Source organism: Cynara cardunculus (assembly GCF_001531365.2).
Source record: "Cynara cardunculus var. scolymus isolate 2C chromosome LG 15, CcrdV1, whole genome shotgun sequence".
Taxonomy (NCBI): Eukaryota; Viridiplantae; Streptophyta; class Magnoliopsida; order Asterales; family Asteraceae; genus Cynara; species Cynara cardunculus.
Genome location: NC_037542.1, coordinates 5,806,050 through 5,824,661, shown reverse-complemented (window position 1 = coordinate 5,824,661; position 18,612 = coordinate 5,806,050).

The window sequence follows — 18,612 nt, the reverse complement described above, 5'->3', positions numbered from 1 at the left end:
CAATATCACTTTTTTATCTTTCATCGGTGATCCATTCCAACTTAAATATTTTTTGTAAAAATTTTATATAATTTTTTATCATATACAATTATTATTTTATTAATTTTGAAGTATACAAAATAAATTAGACGAACCATTACATATTTCAAAACGTAATTATGGTAATAAAAACCTACCATACAATTTTTGAAAATAAATAAAACAAGTTACAAATTGAAAGAAACCGAAAGTTTTGGAATTTACAAGATAATGAGAGTATTGAGATGAAAATATGTTAATATTGGACTCTATTTGTATAGAATTGAAAAATATAAATTTTTGTATATTTTTTTTAACTTTAAATCTTTTTGTTACAGTCAAGTTCTTAATCAGATAAGTTTTATCTTATAAAAATATAAATTTAACCAATCAACTTTTGTCATATATCAGTCCAATTAAAAATAATAAAAGTTCAGGATCTGGGTTTGAATGGTGATACAAAGGAGATTGCCGCAATTAATTTACCTTTTGTTTTTATTTTCAATCACAGTCTGGGTTGTCCAGATTGTGGTTAAACATAGTCTAGGGGTCAAAACAATTTGTGACAATTAATTAGTTGTGTGTATATCTAGGGTTGGGATACAGTAAAAACAATCAGTTTTCTTAAGAGCGTGATATTAAGTGAAGGTGCCCTTGTTTCGTGATAATGGTCTCTCTGGAAAATGTAATTGTACATTTATCGATGCTATATATAAAATGTCTTAAATAGTTAAGTGTTGGATTTTAAAAGATATACTAATATCAGCGTCATGTATAGCTGATAAAGCTATTAACCACCCACGTATTCAACCCTATCCTCCTAATCCTTCATTTCCTTCCAACCATATTTCCTTGAAGCAATCAACAAATCGATATACAGCATGTAGCAACCATACTAATTTGTTGATCGTTAAAGAGAAATATGGTTTACCTGGTTCAAAATACCATGCACAAATAGTTGTTGGACATGTGCACAAAGTTTCCTCATCATCAATCTTTGCACCATAACATTTCTAGCACAGTAGCCTCCAACATCTGTACACCACAAATTATGCCATGTTATGTAGAATGACAAAGAGCACCTTGCCCGTTTGATTACGAATCAATGGAGCATCTCCAGCCACCATGCATTTTTATTTTTCATTACATCAGGAGCTTATTCACAATTTGAATTTTATCATGTATGCATATGCATATATGATTTTGGTTTAATTCTATAGTGCCACTAAGATTGTTCTCGATGATTCCAACTTTTATTTTACATGTTAATCTTATAACATGAATTTGTTATTTGCTTTTGACTATAGTATGGCACCCTCTACTAAAATGAGAATGACAAGGAAACCTCAGTCACTACTTTCGTCATCAATCTTATTAGACTATCATTGTCTTACTGGCAAGCAACGATAACTTACATACATACAAGAATATGTAGGGATAAGGGTGTGCTTTTATTTTGGAGTTAACTGATGAAGATGTAAGTGTACAAAATTTCATTTTTACCAACATCGTTGGAGCACTTTACGTAGTGGTTGAGAGAAATTAAGACATTACTGAGTCACTACTTTTTGGGGTATTCAAATGCAAGCACCCATGTTGAACGAGGCCACAAGAAAGTTTTTTGATAAATTTGAAATTGAGGTGGTGTCATATATATATATATATATATATATATATATATATATATATATATATAAAGGAACACTAAAGTGACTAACAAGCAATTCAGAACTGTCGAAATGATTATGAAAAGACTAAAAATCAATATCCTCAAACTGCTGAGGCCAGTAACAGATCCATGCTTATACCTGAAAGAAATTTCAACTTTGTCCCTGTTGGTCATTGAGCTTTTGGTAAGATGTTCATAGGTTTCAACTTCTCCTTCATTTTGTCTATTCACCTTGTGCCAAACATGGGTTTTTGTGTAATTATGAGTTTAAGATGTTATTGGTGTGGTCAAACATGTTTCACAAACAATATCTGTTAGAAGGAAAATTAGTAACGACATCATTCATAAGCGTGATGTAACTATTGTAGATGAGATGTATGGTACTTCCTTCTTATATTCGCTTCCTGGTATAAACCATTCGATGAAAAGTGAAGGTCGCTCAATGTATTTTGACCGTGTGAAACTTGACCGTACAACCACCATCGCATCTTGGTTGAGGACAAGGCATAATGTACGGATTTTGTTCAATTTATTATTTCTCATATCATGGTACAACTCTTTTCATCTCTCCTCAATAATTTTTGGCTATAAGGTAATTTTACTAATTTTATGTTGCATTAAAATTTATTCATTCTAATTTTACCTACGCTTGTCATATACAACTATCGTCATCGCTAGATTTGCTTTTGTTTGTTCTATTCCTTATTGAGAACTTGATCATCTGAAACTTTGAACATATATCATGTCGATGTAAGGAAAAAACGACTTGTGACACAACAACCATTTAAGCTGAAGGAAACTTAGTTATAGACAATGAATATATGGTTTTCAACATATTAAAGGTGTCCTGTAAAATGCATGAAAAAGTCATGACAATCTTGTCGATTTTAACCATAAGATAATTGAAATCATCGAATTTGATATTTTTATGTATGGTATGCAACTAACAGAGAAAATGGCATGAATAGAAGTATACTTTGTTTACAAATTCATCAACCTCTTGTATTTTTCATCTATTTTAGATGCTTTCGTTTATTCAGTTATTCCTTTTTGGCATGTGTAATTATGTATTTTTATTGATCAATGTGTTATAAAGCTTAAGGATTGTTTAAAGTTCAAAGAAACAGGGGTTTTTGTGTAGTTTTGGCCTTCCTACGACCTGGCATGCAACATAGGTCGCTGCCCAGGTCATGTAACTAACTGTTGGAATAACACTGCGGAACACACGACTTGTGGCGTGACTTGACTACTTGAGATAGCGAGCGAGACCGAAGCGCAGCTTTTGGGTGCCTATTAATCCGATTTTGATCTTATTTCTTCTCCATTTATTCCATCTGTACTTCCCCTTTCTCTCTCTTTATTAAATTTGTTCGGTGCATCATTAAGAGCAAATTTTCAAGGATCTTGGGAGATTTAATCCAAGGAATCAAGATGATTCAAGCTTCAAGTTCACCTCTAAAGATCTCGGGCTACTTTGCTTGGTTTTCTAGGTTCTCTCTAATAGCCTAGCAAGTGAGTTCATCCTAATTTTATCAAACTATATACATGTCAAACCTTAATACTATGGGTGTATTTGACCTAAACAGTAAGATGGGGATTGCTAGCTGATTTCTCTTGATCTCATCGTTGTTGTGCCATAAAACTAAAAAGAAGGTCTTTCTATAAAAAGAAAGGGGAGTACGATGCATTTTGAAGAGTTAGAGCAATTCATATATTGGGATTTGTTGGAAAATAAATGTACATATAGACAGGTTATTATGAGTGGCCACTTTATATCAACCTTGTATATTTTGGGGGTGTAGAACACTTGATAGAAGCATTGTATAATGGGTTTTACTTATTAGAACTATGTGAAATCTTTATGTTTCATGAATTTGTTGTATTGTGATGTTTATGCATGAGGGTTAGAAGCTGTGTGTTATCAAGTAGCCTATAGTTATACATATCTCAATTTCTAGTAAGTAGACACTAAAGGTCGAATGAGAGTCTTGAGGTGGCAGTTATCTAGAAAATATGTGGGCATTAATATTCATAAATCCTTGAGGTGGTACTCTTTGGGGTAGACACTAAAAATATTGGGGGACTTGAGGTGACGCCATGAATGAATGTGCACTAAAGTCAAAGAAAACTTCGACATGTGGCAATACTTTTGTATTCCCACCACTCCTTATGGAAAAAGGTCTTTTATGTCATCAAAAGATGTTACTTGTGTATATTATGTAGGTCTGAGGAACCCGTAGGAAGGGGGGATGAATCATCGAAGGGACATATTGGACAAGATGCAACTTTATGTACAACCATTACTATTATGGGTAACATCATTCATCTACATCTTTCACCGCTATCACTTTATAATTGTAAGTCTAACTGTTTGAGCTCATTAGACATAAGCCTAATACTTTATCTTGTTGGCATGTATATCAAGTCCCACTAGCGTCAGATCTATAGATGTTTGAGGCTTGACGTTGGTGCTATCAGTAGCATTGGGGGAAACGTCACTTTTAGAACACCTTCTGAGAGGAATGTTGACTTTTTGATGTCAAATAAGCAACTGAAGACAGGTTGATCATTGTTAAAGGTGTTATGGTGTGGCAGACTTAGAAATAAACCATCTTGAACACATCAACTTGGATGATATGAAGGCATATTTGAGAGAGTTGCTTAGTTACAAAGAGATTGTCACTTGATTTCACAAAGATAAAGTATGTGCCATGCCATACTTCATCTTTGTATAGGGACTTGAGAGTTATTTTATGGATAAGTGTCTAGCTAAGTTTATTTAAGGAGAGTACCGCATAGAAATCAGAGATTGGATAAGGCAAGTTATTACGATCAGATTAATACTATGACATTGTTTTGATGATATAATCTCATTTCCACCTTATTCCATTTCTAAGCCTTCACTAATGCCACACCATTGCTCTTTTAGCTTATTTAGACATCCATAGTTATAACCGCACTCCACAAACGTTTTCTTGAATTCACCATCAAAAACTAACCTTTTAGTTTGACTTTTGAAAGTCTTTGACTTCCTATCCCTATGGATCAACACTTGGTATATTGCTTTTTTATTGCTTGTTAAAGACGGCATGCATGGATTTTCGTTTACTTTCTTTTTTGATTATCCTGGATATCCAACCCATGCGAGCTGACTAATCACAGGGCGACCATCTGCTTTGCAGATAGCCTGGAGTCACCGCATTTGAACCTTCGTGGTCACAAGGGGATTTTTATTCCTCCTTCGATTTGAACCTGGGACCTCCTGGTACTTTTGATCTTTAGAACCAAGCTCAAACCAATCAGGCACCGCATTTGTTTACTTTTTTATCTTAGAGGTTTTCGTCAAGCTCACAAAAGTATACACATATGCCTTGAAATACGACTGATTCCTCAAAACTATAATAGACAAAATAAATGAACTAACGCACACCACCCAACGGATAATGAACATACCCCTACACTATAAAATAAAGAGGTCTTCACCAAGGCAAAATTTCGTCGGTAATCCCTCAGAAAAAGACATCATCAACAGACCTGGTCACTGAAAAAATTGTAGGAGATACCAATAGAAAAATCCATTATTAAAGCCTTTTCTTTAATGTTACCAATGACGGTTCAAAATGTTAATGGCTCCTAAGTTTTGTAAAACTCATTCTGATTGCATTAAAATGCGAAAACATAACCATTGTTTGTGACTTGTCATTATGCATGATCTATGACAAAAACAATATCGGGTTTGTGAGTCTTCTTTAAGGGTCCACTACTTTTAATTTATTTCATTCTTATTTTTTCTTTGTATAAATCAATATATTTGAATTTAAATTATATAGATGTACATACGTTTGTATTAAGAAATGTTATTAGTGTAATTGTGTATTTATATTTTTATTAATTTTAGTATATTAATTAATATTATATATTTTTACTATTATAAGAAAATAAATTTTAAATAAATAAAAACTTAATTAATATATATTAAAAAATCATTATAACACTAGACTAATAATATATTTATGAATTTAGCATCTATATTTTATGTGTCAATTTTTTTTATAAATGGTTAATCTGGTATAAGGAAACAGTTACAATATTAATACAACAATCATTATTGCCGAAACATGATCATTATCTGCTTCACTTGGTTGATGCAATATCAAGGAAAATTGACATTAGACTCGTCAACACCTAAGGTTCCCAATATCAATTGAAACATATGATAGAGATCATGGAAAGCGATACGATAACCAAATATTGAGCGACACGATGTACAAGTTCCAAATGTTTACATCCGAGACTTAAGTGGTCCTAGCATTGATGCTAAGTTGTTGTTTGCATTTGAGACATCTATCGTTATCTTAATTCTTAAAGTAATTAACAAAGTTATCAATTAGCAGATTCCGAATTAATGTGAAACTCCCCTGACATGAATTAGGGAAACTTTAATTGTTCTGAAAATGTAAAACAACTGGTAAATGAAAGTGTATGCAAAAATTGGAAGCCATAATGACGTGTATTTATGGAGGGCATAAATCGAGTACTTCCATCTTTAAAGATATGTTACTCGACGATGGAAAACTACATGCGAGAACTTCTATACCGTAAAAAGATATTGAATAAATTTCGTCTCCCGAAACAAAAAACATTGAAACATTAAAAAACACTGATGTTATTCTATAAGGATAATTCTTCCTTGACCAACTATCGAGTGTGCGAAGAATGTAATTACAAGAACAGTCGACGAAACAAATCCCTAAATTGGTGTTATCATACTGTTACGTCCTATTATGAAAAACGAGAGAAACTAATTGTATGACTTGCTCAAATGAGATACAAGACACCTATTTATATAAGTCAATACGAATAGAAATTACCAAACTACCCTCACATGTTCAAAACAAGAATCATCAAATATGGGAAAAGAAATGAAGGAAAATTATGGTACTTTGACTGTTATAAAAACATATACCTAAACCACATACATTCTAGCATGATAGGACAAGAATTAGAGATCGAATTGTTCGGTCATATAGTCCTCCATCGAAGTTGACCGATGCTGAAAAGCTAGGAGGAAACTTGTTGCCTCCCAATTGTTAATTGCAGAGTTCCATACAGACAAAAAGTAAAAGACTCAATTGTTTTGAGATAATTCCATGATCATAAAACAAAGGATCTTCTAGGAGTTGTTGTAACGCCTTCATTTCCATCCTAGAATATGTAACATAATACTTTCCGAAATATACATTCAAATCATTTAAACTTCATAGTGCTAACCATAATGCAAAATAAAACACCACCCCTGCAGTAGAAGACTTAACATAGAACATCATTAATAATGACGCTCCAATCCTTAGCCAATCCCATATCGAGCGAGGTTACATAAACCAATCAAAGTCATAAGCATAATGCGTGACATAATAATTACATATTACGTTAAATATTTTAAACCTTACCCTTGCATTATCTAAAACCAATACTCCTCCTTTTGAGATGCTAGCTATTAGTCAGCTTTAAAACCCTAGGAGGTCATGGTTTACATGCATATAAATATACATTCCAAATCACACACATACATTTGATGTCATCATATAATCATACATCATGGTATTCGAAAACATTTGGTTCAATTAGATCTCATATAAACACCTGGTACGGTAGGGGTATCATGTTACTATATAGTCTCCTTTTATTTTGTTTCAGTTAAGAACGAACCACATGTGGTCAATCTCTTCTACAGCTTGTTTGCGTTACTATAGTCCCAACTGTAATCTCGTACACATAATAAAAACCATAATGTATAAAGAAACCAACAACTTGTCATTTAACATGTTAATGTGATTTAAAAGCTCATAAAAACATAAACCATGCATAGTACCATAAATTGCTCAATAAATGTATTTGCACCAAATTTGTATCATGTATAGTATCATGTGTTCACCAAATCACATATATTCTCCAGATAATCAATATACATGTATGCATCTAATAAAAAGCATTTTAAGACTTGCCTGAGAGTGTAGATCGGTTATTAATAGCTTCTTATTAGTGACCTATATTATGTACACCATAAAGTTCAATTAATGTCTCATTTTGCCAACAAGTCATCAAAAGTCAACTGTGGTCAAATCGACTTGGCCCAAAGTCAAAATTATATTCCATCTCCAATCAGTTATTTGTGTCCAACATTATGATATATTTGGTTCAAAGGGATCAATTAGTCAAATTGGATCAACATCAGTCAACCTTGGTCATCTAAATTCAAACTTGGTCAAGGTTGGTCAAGTTAGAGGCCTATGTGACCTGACTTATGTGACTTGGTGTCCTAAGCCTTATTCATGGAGACCTTCTGGTGTGACTTCCTCCAGCTACATTGATATCCTCCAACACGACCTCCTTCAGCAATCTTCGAGCTTGGGTTCAAGCACCTTTGGGGAGTTTCCTTCGTAGCCTCGCTTAACCCTCTATGCGACCTCTTGCGGCAACTCTAAGCTCACTTTCCTAGGTTGCATATAAGACCTGGTGCATCTGCTTCACCCAACATTCATCAATTTCTATCTAAACTTATTTCTAACTCGTTTTTATTCCTTGTTTTTTCCTTCAATCACTATCTCAAGTATATTAACTCATGTCAACAGTTAGTTTACCATTATAACACCAATTCATGCCCTAATTTTTAGTTTTAGTTCAGTTTTCACCACGTGAGTATAAAATTAAATTTTATCGATCTTGACTTAATTTCAACCTACATCATGACCCCATTTTGAATATAATGCTACTAAACATGATATGATGCCATAAGGAATCTAAAGAATTCTTACCTTGAATTTGAAGAACTTGACTCCCAAAACTCCTATTAAATTTACTTGTTTCTCCTCCTCTCATCTATTGTTCTATGTAAGAATTTACAGGTGACAATTATCTGAAATGAGAATCTTCTATCTCTCAACTCCCCGCTTCTCCCTCTTAACCATTGATTTTGAATGTAAAATTGACATCTACAATTTAATCGTCCAAGTTGGACTAAATGCACCCAAACACTTGCCCTTTTGTTATTTACATAACCAATTCCTCTGTAATCTATTTACAGAATTTGTGTACAACTGCTATATTGATGTACTTTGTTAATCTAGTACAACCTAGATGTAATGGGCATTGAGAAAAATATTTTCAAGAATCTCTTTAAAACCATCATCGACACTAAAAAAAAGATATCAAGGTAATATTAGAATGTAGAAAAGTTATTGTGGTTGACTAGATTTGTCTTCTTTCAAGATAGGCTATACAATTATGAAACAAAAAGCATCATATATTTTGTCCAAATCGTAAGTACGGAAACTATGTAATGGTTAGAACAAGTAAAAAATTTCCTACGGGTATGCTTCAAATACAGAGGGATGTGTAAACCTTAATTGAGCGTGGTAGCTTTTATAGTTTCAAAATTCGTGTTTGACATGTATGTTTGCAATAATCGTTTCCTCTTGCCTTGTAAGGAATGATACCAAACCTCTTGGCTCCAAAGGTCAAAAGTAATAGGAGGTCCCAAGTTCAAATCCAAGGAGAAATAAAAATCCCCTTGTGGCCACGGAGGTTCAAATGCGGTGACTCCGGGATATCTGCAAAGCAGGAGGTCACCCTAATCGGCTCGCATAGCGGGTTGGATATCCAGGTTAATAAAAAAATGATACCAAACCTCATATAGGATGCGAAAGAGTTATGCACATTCTTTCAAACAATATGCTAAAGGGTTTGATGTAGTAATGACTTGGCTCCAGTGGAAAAAATGTATTGTTGAAACCTTGGAAGTTGAAACAATTCTTCTAAGATTCTTTAATTCCAAGGACCGTATTGAATACATTTGGCGTGCAAAAGCTGTTTTTGATGATCAATTGCAATATTGACGGATGTATTATTATGGGAGGAATCTAAAATCATTGAAAGGGACGGTTCGAAATAAAGCAAAGGGGTATACTGTTGTGTCTTATCTAGCAGTTAAACTTTCTATCTATTGTTCCTGATACCTTGAGCCAACGATAAAAGTGCTGCTAAATCATAAGGCTCAAAAAGTTTCCATAGATATTTCTAGTAAGCAATCAGTTCACCGATGGATTCCCAACAACCACACTATTGACGAACATTTCCATTGGTAAACAAGGTTGTTGACAATCCATTTGTACTTACTTCTACCATTAATTCATAGGTAAGATGTCATCGATAATCTGATGGTAAAGTTTCAATAGTGCGTGGTCCCATATTCAATTTTATAAGTATAAAGTTATTTTTGTAACGCGCTACCAACACATTTTCACATCGCTACTTATTACATTAAATTTATGCATGAAATTATGTAAATAATTTTTTTATGTATTTCTAATTAAATATGTTAGAAAATAGTTGACAATAATATTTTTATAAAAAAATATGCTCAAGAAAAACATAAATATTCAAATATTTATTGCATTTATTTTATCCACAAATTCATTTAATGGTCGTATTTAATTATCATGAGAAACAATTTGTGAATTAAATTCTTTGTCATGCAATTAAGAAGCCAGCAAACCTGTCAATTAACTGCTATCTCATGCTGAATTTTCTTTGATCAAATCTCGTGCTGAGTTTTATTTTGTGTGTCGATTCAAATCAAATCGAATTAAGGGGCCGTTTACTAAACACTTATCTAGTAAGTACTTATCGGTAAAACTTAACAATATTATTTACTAAGCGGATAAAATTTTAGTCCACCAAAACGACATCGTATAAAACAATTTACCCGGTAAGCGCTTACCATAGTAAGAGTCGTCGTCCTCACTTACCAGGTAAGACTCTTGCTCTTTGTCTCGCTCTTACCGGGTAAGATTCTTGGTCCTTACCATCTTCATCCAATGAGGTAATGTGACTTGGTATGGGCTTACATGGGTAAGCATTTGGTAAACGGCCCCTAAATTTTCGATATATTATTATAGCCTTCTTCCAAATTTTCCTAGATTTGTTCATTTGTTGACACTATTAGATATGAGGAGAATTGAACTGATCTAATCATCTTTTGAATATTGAATTTTGTCAACAGATATAATCCAATGGATAATTGGATACGTTCGATTCGTCTGTTGCATATTCCCATTGGTATGCCATAGATCGGATTGGACGGTCATCTAGGGGTGAAGGCATAGGATGGTCCTTTTGAATATAATTATGTAGACATATAAATATATTATATCAATAGAAGTTATCGATCCAGAATTGAACAGATACAACTACTTGATAAAAGTAGTAAACCGACAAATTCAACAATAAACTTTCTTACAATTACCTTGCAGGGGCGGATGGCCATTAGGGCCTGTAGGGGCCTTGGCCCCTGGGATTTCTTTTTAGATAGAGTGAATCACCTCCAGTTCGTTAAGGTTTTAAGTATAAAATTCTTTTGGGTCCCTCCCTTATTGTTGATCCAGTACATTTGGGTTCCGTCTTTGTTAACTTGTCTAGTAATCATCGATTTATAAGACATTAGAAATGCATAAACCTTCCATCAAATCATGTTTACTAGAAAATAATATTATAACAATTTCTTTTTTACTCAATACATATAACAAAACATTTTAAAGCAACATATAAATTACTTTTAATAAATCGATCCCAAATATTTAATTTAATATACATTTATAAAATTTCTCATGACAATTCTCTAAAAGGTATTTATAAAATATATAATAAATTTAACAAATTAAAGTTGCAACACGTGGAATGAATCTTAGGTCGTCACAAAATGTTTTTGGATAAAATAGAATCTGTTAAAGGAATTTGACTTTAAAAGATTTGAAATGAAATGTTGTCAGATTTGACCACCTGTTTGGTTGACAAACATTGGAATAGAATTTGTTAAGAAATTGGAATCTGTCTTTTTGGTTCACAGAATGTAGTTTTGAAATTTGAATGAAATATTGGTAAATGATCAAAATGTCTTTTTTTGAAAATTTTAATTTTTTGAAAACTAAAAGTACTTTAATAAAATAATTTTTTAATATGTAAAACAATATAAAATACACAATCCAAATATAAACATAAGTCAAACGACGTTACTAAATCAATGGTGGTAGGCGGTGGTTCAGATCGGTGGTGGTTCAGATGACAGTGGTCGGCAGTGGTTCAAATCGATGGTGGTCCGCAGTGGTTCAGATGGACGGTGGCGGCGGTGGTTCAGATCGGTGGTGATCTGTGGTGCCTCAGGTGGCGCTGATCGGATGTGGTTCAGATCGGTGGTGGTTCATATTGGCGATGGATCAAATCGATGGTTGTTCAGATCGGTGATGGTTGGGGTGGTTTAGATGGCGGTGGTTGGTGGTGATTCAGATTGGTAGTAGTTGGCGGTTGTTCAGGTCAATGGTGGTTATGGTGGTTGAGATGGCGTTTCGATAGTGGTTCAGATCGGTGGTGGTCCATGATGGTTTAGATGATGGTGATCGGTGGAGGTTCTGATCGACGATGGATCAGATCAGTGGTGGTTCAGATCGATGGTGGTTGGCGATGGTTCAGATGGTGGTGGTCGGCGATGATTCAGATCGACGGTGGTCGAAGGTGATCGGCAATGGTCATATTGGGTTTTATGAGATTAGAGTATTGGGTTAAAGACATATTTGGTATTATGAAAATAAAGAATTTCATTCTATCAAAATACCATGTAGTTGCTAAGAAATGTTAAATTCCTTTATTTGTAGAAGTTGTAAGATTTTGAAGATTTCTTTCGTGAAAAAGAATGAACCAAACGAGAGAATGAATTTTGGTCAATGAAATTCAACATTCCAATTCCATCAAATTCCTTTAGAATCTACAAACCAAATACCACCTTAAAGTTCAGGGATCTATGTGGCTTATAGTTGGGCTATGTAACTAAAAGAAAAAAAAATCAAAAAGGTTGAGTTTGAGAAGGAAGGGGTCCTAGGCTTACCCTGAGCCAAGGGTAGGTCCATTTATACGATCATCAAATGTTAATTGGATTAGATTGAATCAGATTCACATAATGTTTTAGTTTAATTCAATTCAAAAAAAATTTTAAACATTCACGTCATATTACAAAAAAGTTAAGATTAATTTATTCAACCCATGCTTCACGCCAAATAAAATTTGCTTTCCAACTATCCATTTTACAAATTTAATTAGCTATTAAATATCTTTATAAATTTAGTTATTAAATAACGCCTTATATCTTTCATAAACATTAAGAAAGTGGACAAGTATCATGGTTTCACTTTTAGTGGACAATAATTTGATAATTAAACGTCATCAAAAATAAATTGAATAAGTAACCGAATGAGTAATTGAAATAATCATTGGATGGCAAATGGCCTGGTTTGGTTGATTCTATTTAGAATATCATTCAAGAATTAACCGATTCATTTTGTTTTAGATAATCATGTTCGATTATAATCAATTATTTTTAATTGGATACACTTTTTTTTTTAAAATAACCATTTTAATGACAAATAAATTAAAGGATAGTAAGTGAATGAAATGAAAGGAAGAGGAGGATGTTATTGTTTAATACCGGGTCAAACTCCATTCACTGAGAGTTGAGAGGGTCACAATCAAGCCCATGACCTCTACAACAAATCTGTCAAAAGTCTCCCAGATTTTAGCCAAGATTTTGTTCTCTGGATATACATCACCTCGTCATATTTATCCTCATATATGTGTGTATATATTATATATATATATACTTTCATATACCTTATATATAGGGGTGAAAATGATGCGAGTCGATCTCGAGTATCATTATACTTGATTCGAACTCAAAACCCAATTTTCAAGCTCGAACTTGACTCAATAATTATATCTCAAGCTCGACTCGAACTTAATAACTATTTCTCAAGCTCGAACTAAGCTCGAATCAAGCTCCGACTAAGCTCAAATCAAGCTCGAACTACAACTCGAATCAAGCTTGAACTCGAACTTAAATCAGGCTCGAACTAAGCTCACTCATTGAAATTTTAGATCTTTCTCTTATAAATTTTAAAACTTAAAGGTATTCTTTTAGTTTTTATAAAACTAAGGGGATCAACTTCAAACTTCATCATAAAAAAGACAGTTATAAATTTCATTCACCCCGTCTTTTTTTTATAGCATATTTTCTCATTTCCTTTACCATCTCTCTTACAATGTGGAACAATTTCACTAACATTTTTATAGTTTTTTCATTGTCTTTTTTTAATTGTGATTTTAATAAAAAAATAATTGATTAATTTTTATAATTAAAAAAATACATAATTTTGTTTAAATATCTAAAAATATAAGTCATTTTTATTATTTATATTTTATAAATTTTATCATAAAAACTTATTATATTTTAAAACTAAGTATATATAAAATAATCGAGTATCTCACGAGCTTTTCGAATCGACTATTGGGTAGCTTAACTCGACTCATTAATATATCGAGTTCGAGCCGAGTGTTGACCGAGTCGATATCGAGTAACTCGCGAGTTGTCTCGTACTGTTAAGATTTTTGCTCTCCAATATTATAACCCACTAAAACTCAAATTTAAGTTTTAATATAATATTGCAACTTCTCAATTTTCCAATAATAATGCATGTTGGTTTACATAAAATAAATCACACGATCTGCTAAAATTAACAGTCTGTTTGGTTTGCATGATTGTTTTTGAAGGATTTGAATTTGGAGGGATTTAAATTGGAATGAATTTGAAATCATTGGTGTGTTTGATTTGTAGGATTTGAAATGGAATTGGATTTCATTATTTATAAATAATTAAATTACATTTTTATTAATCGATTATTACAAAACAAATGTTTTTAATATTTTTTAAAAACTTATTTCATACAATCCTACAAAATCTCATGAAATCCCGAGCACCGCCTAAGGATTTCAAAATCTTATATTTGTAGGATTTCAATTAACTTATAGGATTTCAAATCTCAACAATCCAATAAACGGGATTGGAATGAGTTTGAATCCAAATCCTCCCAGATCCATTTCATTCCTGCAAACCAAACGGAATGTATTGTGAGATTGATGATAATACTTCTAGACCATTCAATGGGTTGATTTTTTTATCTAATGGCTTAAAAATTCATGGACCTTCAATAACCTGTTAGAGTCTCATAATCGACTAGACTTAGACCAATTATTCTTTGAAACCACCCATATCTACTGAATAACTCTTTTGGAGAGTAATCTGAAGTATCATATATTCTTGCATGGTATTAGAGTCAATGTCTACCAGTATAAGAACTCCACACTTTGGAGCCCTTTGTACTTTCATAGCCGTTACCGTTAAGGAGGCATGCTAGAGTCCCACTTTAGCTACACTTGGACCAACTATTCTCTATATATGTTGAAACCCTTTCTCTCCTTAAAAGCTCTTTTGAAAGGTAATTAATATGGGATTCCACATATTATTACGTTACCTCCAATTGCTTACCAAAAACACAGGGACCATCAATTATCTTTATCTTACTTTCACTCATCTATTATAGGTTGGTTATTATACAACCCTTGACATTTGTGCAACCAATACAATTCAATCTCAACCGTCCATTTCATTTGATTAATATGTGATTTCATAGAAGTTTTGATTGTTTCCTAATATAAGGTATCGATCATAATTAATGAACCACATATATAAGGTATCGACCATTAATTATGATCGATACATTATATTAGGAAACAATCAAAACTTCTATGAAATCACATATTAATCAAATGAAATGGACGGTTGAGATTGAGTTGTATTGGTTGCACAAATGTCAAAGGTTGTATAATAACCAACCTCTCTCTCTCTACATATATATATATATATATATATATATATATATAGGGGTTGGTTCAAATACTAACCAAGATTTTTGTGTTAATTTGTTAACTAAGCTCAACCAATTATATTCCATCTTTTCTTTAGGTCCACACATAACTCATTTATTAATGACAAGGGTAATTAAGTAATTTTTCATTTATATAACTCCCAAATCATTAATTGGGAGTTACAAATCTAAAAATCTCAATAATTGATAAATATGTAATATTGATATTTTTTATACGTGTTCATGTTTTGTAATTTCGATTTAATCTATCTATAATGATATTGATTTTGTAATTGTTAAAGAATTTCCGATTGTAAAGATTTCGATATTGTCCGAGTAATATGGATAAACCTATTGGAAAACAGATCGACAACAATGAGAATGAAAAGATTAAAATCATCTACGACTACAATCGGAATTCGAATTCATATGTAATTGTTAAAGAATTGTTCACAAGTGTTCATATTGTGTTCATATGTACACTAGCTGTATATCTCAACATTGGCTTGTTTCTGAATGTGTTCATAATGAATGAACTATTGTTCACAAACTGTTCATATTGTGTTCATACATGTTTATTTATTTATTTATTTACTTTCGTGTAACAACTATTCTTATTATATTAATATTGTGTTCATAAATGCTATACAGTCCAAATTCATATATATGTCAATTTTTGTTCGTATTTGACACAATGGTTCATATATATATATATATATATATGTGTGTGTGTGTGTGTGTGTGTGTGTTCATATGGTTCTTACATTAACAAAAATAAATTAATAAAAATAATGAGATTTTTTGATTTTGTAACTCCCAATTAATGATATGGGAGTTACATAAAAAAGAAAATGACCTATATACCCTTTTCCCCTTTGTTCACATATGTTCTTTGCAATTGTAAATTTAAAAATTTAATTTTTTATCATGATTAATCACAACTCTTTTATTGTAAGAATCAATGACCAAGATTGGTTAATAAAATTAACATAAAAATCTTGGTTAGTATTTGAACCAAGCTCTCTATATATATCTAACATCAACATGTGTATAAACATACATAATTATGACATTAATTAAGTTTAGAATGTTATTGGATTAAATTTAAATATGAAAAAGAAATATAAAAAAAGAATGGACGTGGCCTTCTAAAAACCATGCACAAAAGTAATGATGTTATGGTTATAAAAAAAGTCGTTATAGGAAAAAGACATTGTACCATTGTTGTCATGACTTGGCAAAACCTAAGTGGACCAGGATACAACCAAATCACCCATTTTCTTCGACTCCTTTTTCTTATTTAAATTTGGTCCTATTTGATGTCCTATTTACATCATTTTCTTTTTCTACATCATTTTTTTTATAATATTAACGTATTTGAAGTATTGTTAAAGATATGTTCCAAATATTTAAAAGAAAAATCAAACTACAATCCCTAAAATATATACACACACGTATATGTAGGGTTGAGTTTCGATAAAATTGAAAGTTATGATGAGAAGGGTAAGAATGAATTTTCGTCCTTGGATCAAATCATAAAATTGAAGATCCACACTAATGTAGTGCTTCAAGATGGACCAGATCAATTAACTCTTATCCTCACATGATCTTTCATCTGTATCTATATATGTATATATAAAGGGTCACTCAAGGGAGAACTCGGTAATTTGGGATAACTATAAGATCCAATCTCAACTACAAATCAAATGATAAATTAGGAAATTAATCATTTTGGTTTGACTTAAAATTTTAACTAAAAGACATTTTAGGTATTTGCCAAAAGCGAGAGAAACTCCATCCTTTTCTTTCCTTTTTAAATTTTTTATCTTTCTACTCCCTTCCGGCGTGAAACATTCAATTGTGACACCCATTGTATTACATATTGTGATACATTAGTTAGAATTACTCTCTATATATGCCCACATATACCTATCGATACCTACTGTAATGAACATTATGGATTTGTGAAGTAGGGATTACACACTGTGAACACCGGATCAATATATGGGTTTCAAGATATGAGATAACACATTGTGATCATTGTAACTCCTCCATAAACCAATCGTGAACCCACTAAATCAACATATGGTTTTCAAGATATGAGATTCATAGAGGAAGGATTTTTAGGGATTTCTTATTATGTAAATGAGAAAATTGAGGAAGGGATTTGTATGACTAAATTATCCTTTTTAGCTAATTTAAGATATACCCTTAATTAGCACAAATAAATGGCTCACATTGGATCTCATGGTTGTTACAGATTACGGAGTTCTCATTTGATTAGGCTCTCTCTCTCTCTCTCACACACACACACACACACACACACATATATATATATATATAAGGTTAGATTTCAGTGACAAGCATAAGAAGGGATCTTCGCCCTTGGATATACATTATGATAAGATGCATCGAGATGCACCAGATCAATCATTGTATCAAGAGTGATTCATGGGTGAATTTGAGATTAAAGATGATCAAGGGTCATCCTTTTTTACGCTTCTCACCTTCTCATATGATCCTTCTCTTCCCTCTCTCTCTCTCTCTCTCTCTCTCTCTCTNCTCTCTCTCTCTCTATATATATATATGTGTGTGTGTGTGTGTGTGTGTTGGGGGGGGGGGGTTAGGTTGAATTGAAAACCAACTTTACATTATGAATCCATGGACAAATCCTGACCATTGATCAAAATTAAGAAAACTAATAAATGGTTAAAATACAACTAGCTTAATTAAGTAGTGATTAGAGGCAAAAATATAATTAATTTCAAACTATATATATATAAATATATATATATATATATATAAATATATATATATATATATATGTGTGTGTGTGTGTGTGTGTGTTGAACTCACTTTAACATACATCATAAATAGTTATGTATTTTCACGTGTATACAACAAATCTTCTGAATTCATACACCATTTTGATATTCATCATTAATATAAATTTTCACTATGACACTCATCATGAATATAAATATTATTCATCATGAATATTCATGTATATACAACAACTTTTCAATATTCATACATCATTATAATATTCATCATGAATGTATATTTTCACTATAACATTTATCATGAGTATACATTTTTACTATAGCATTCATCATGAAT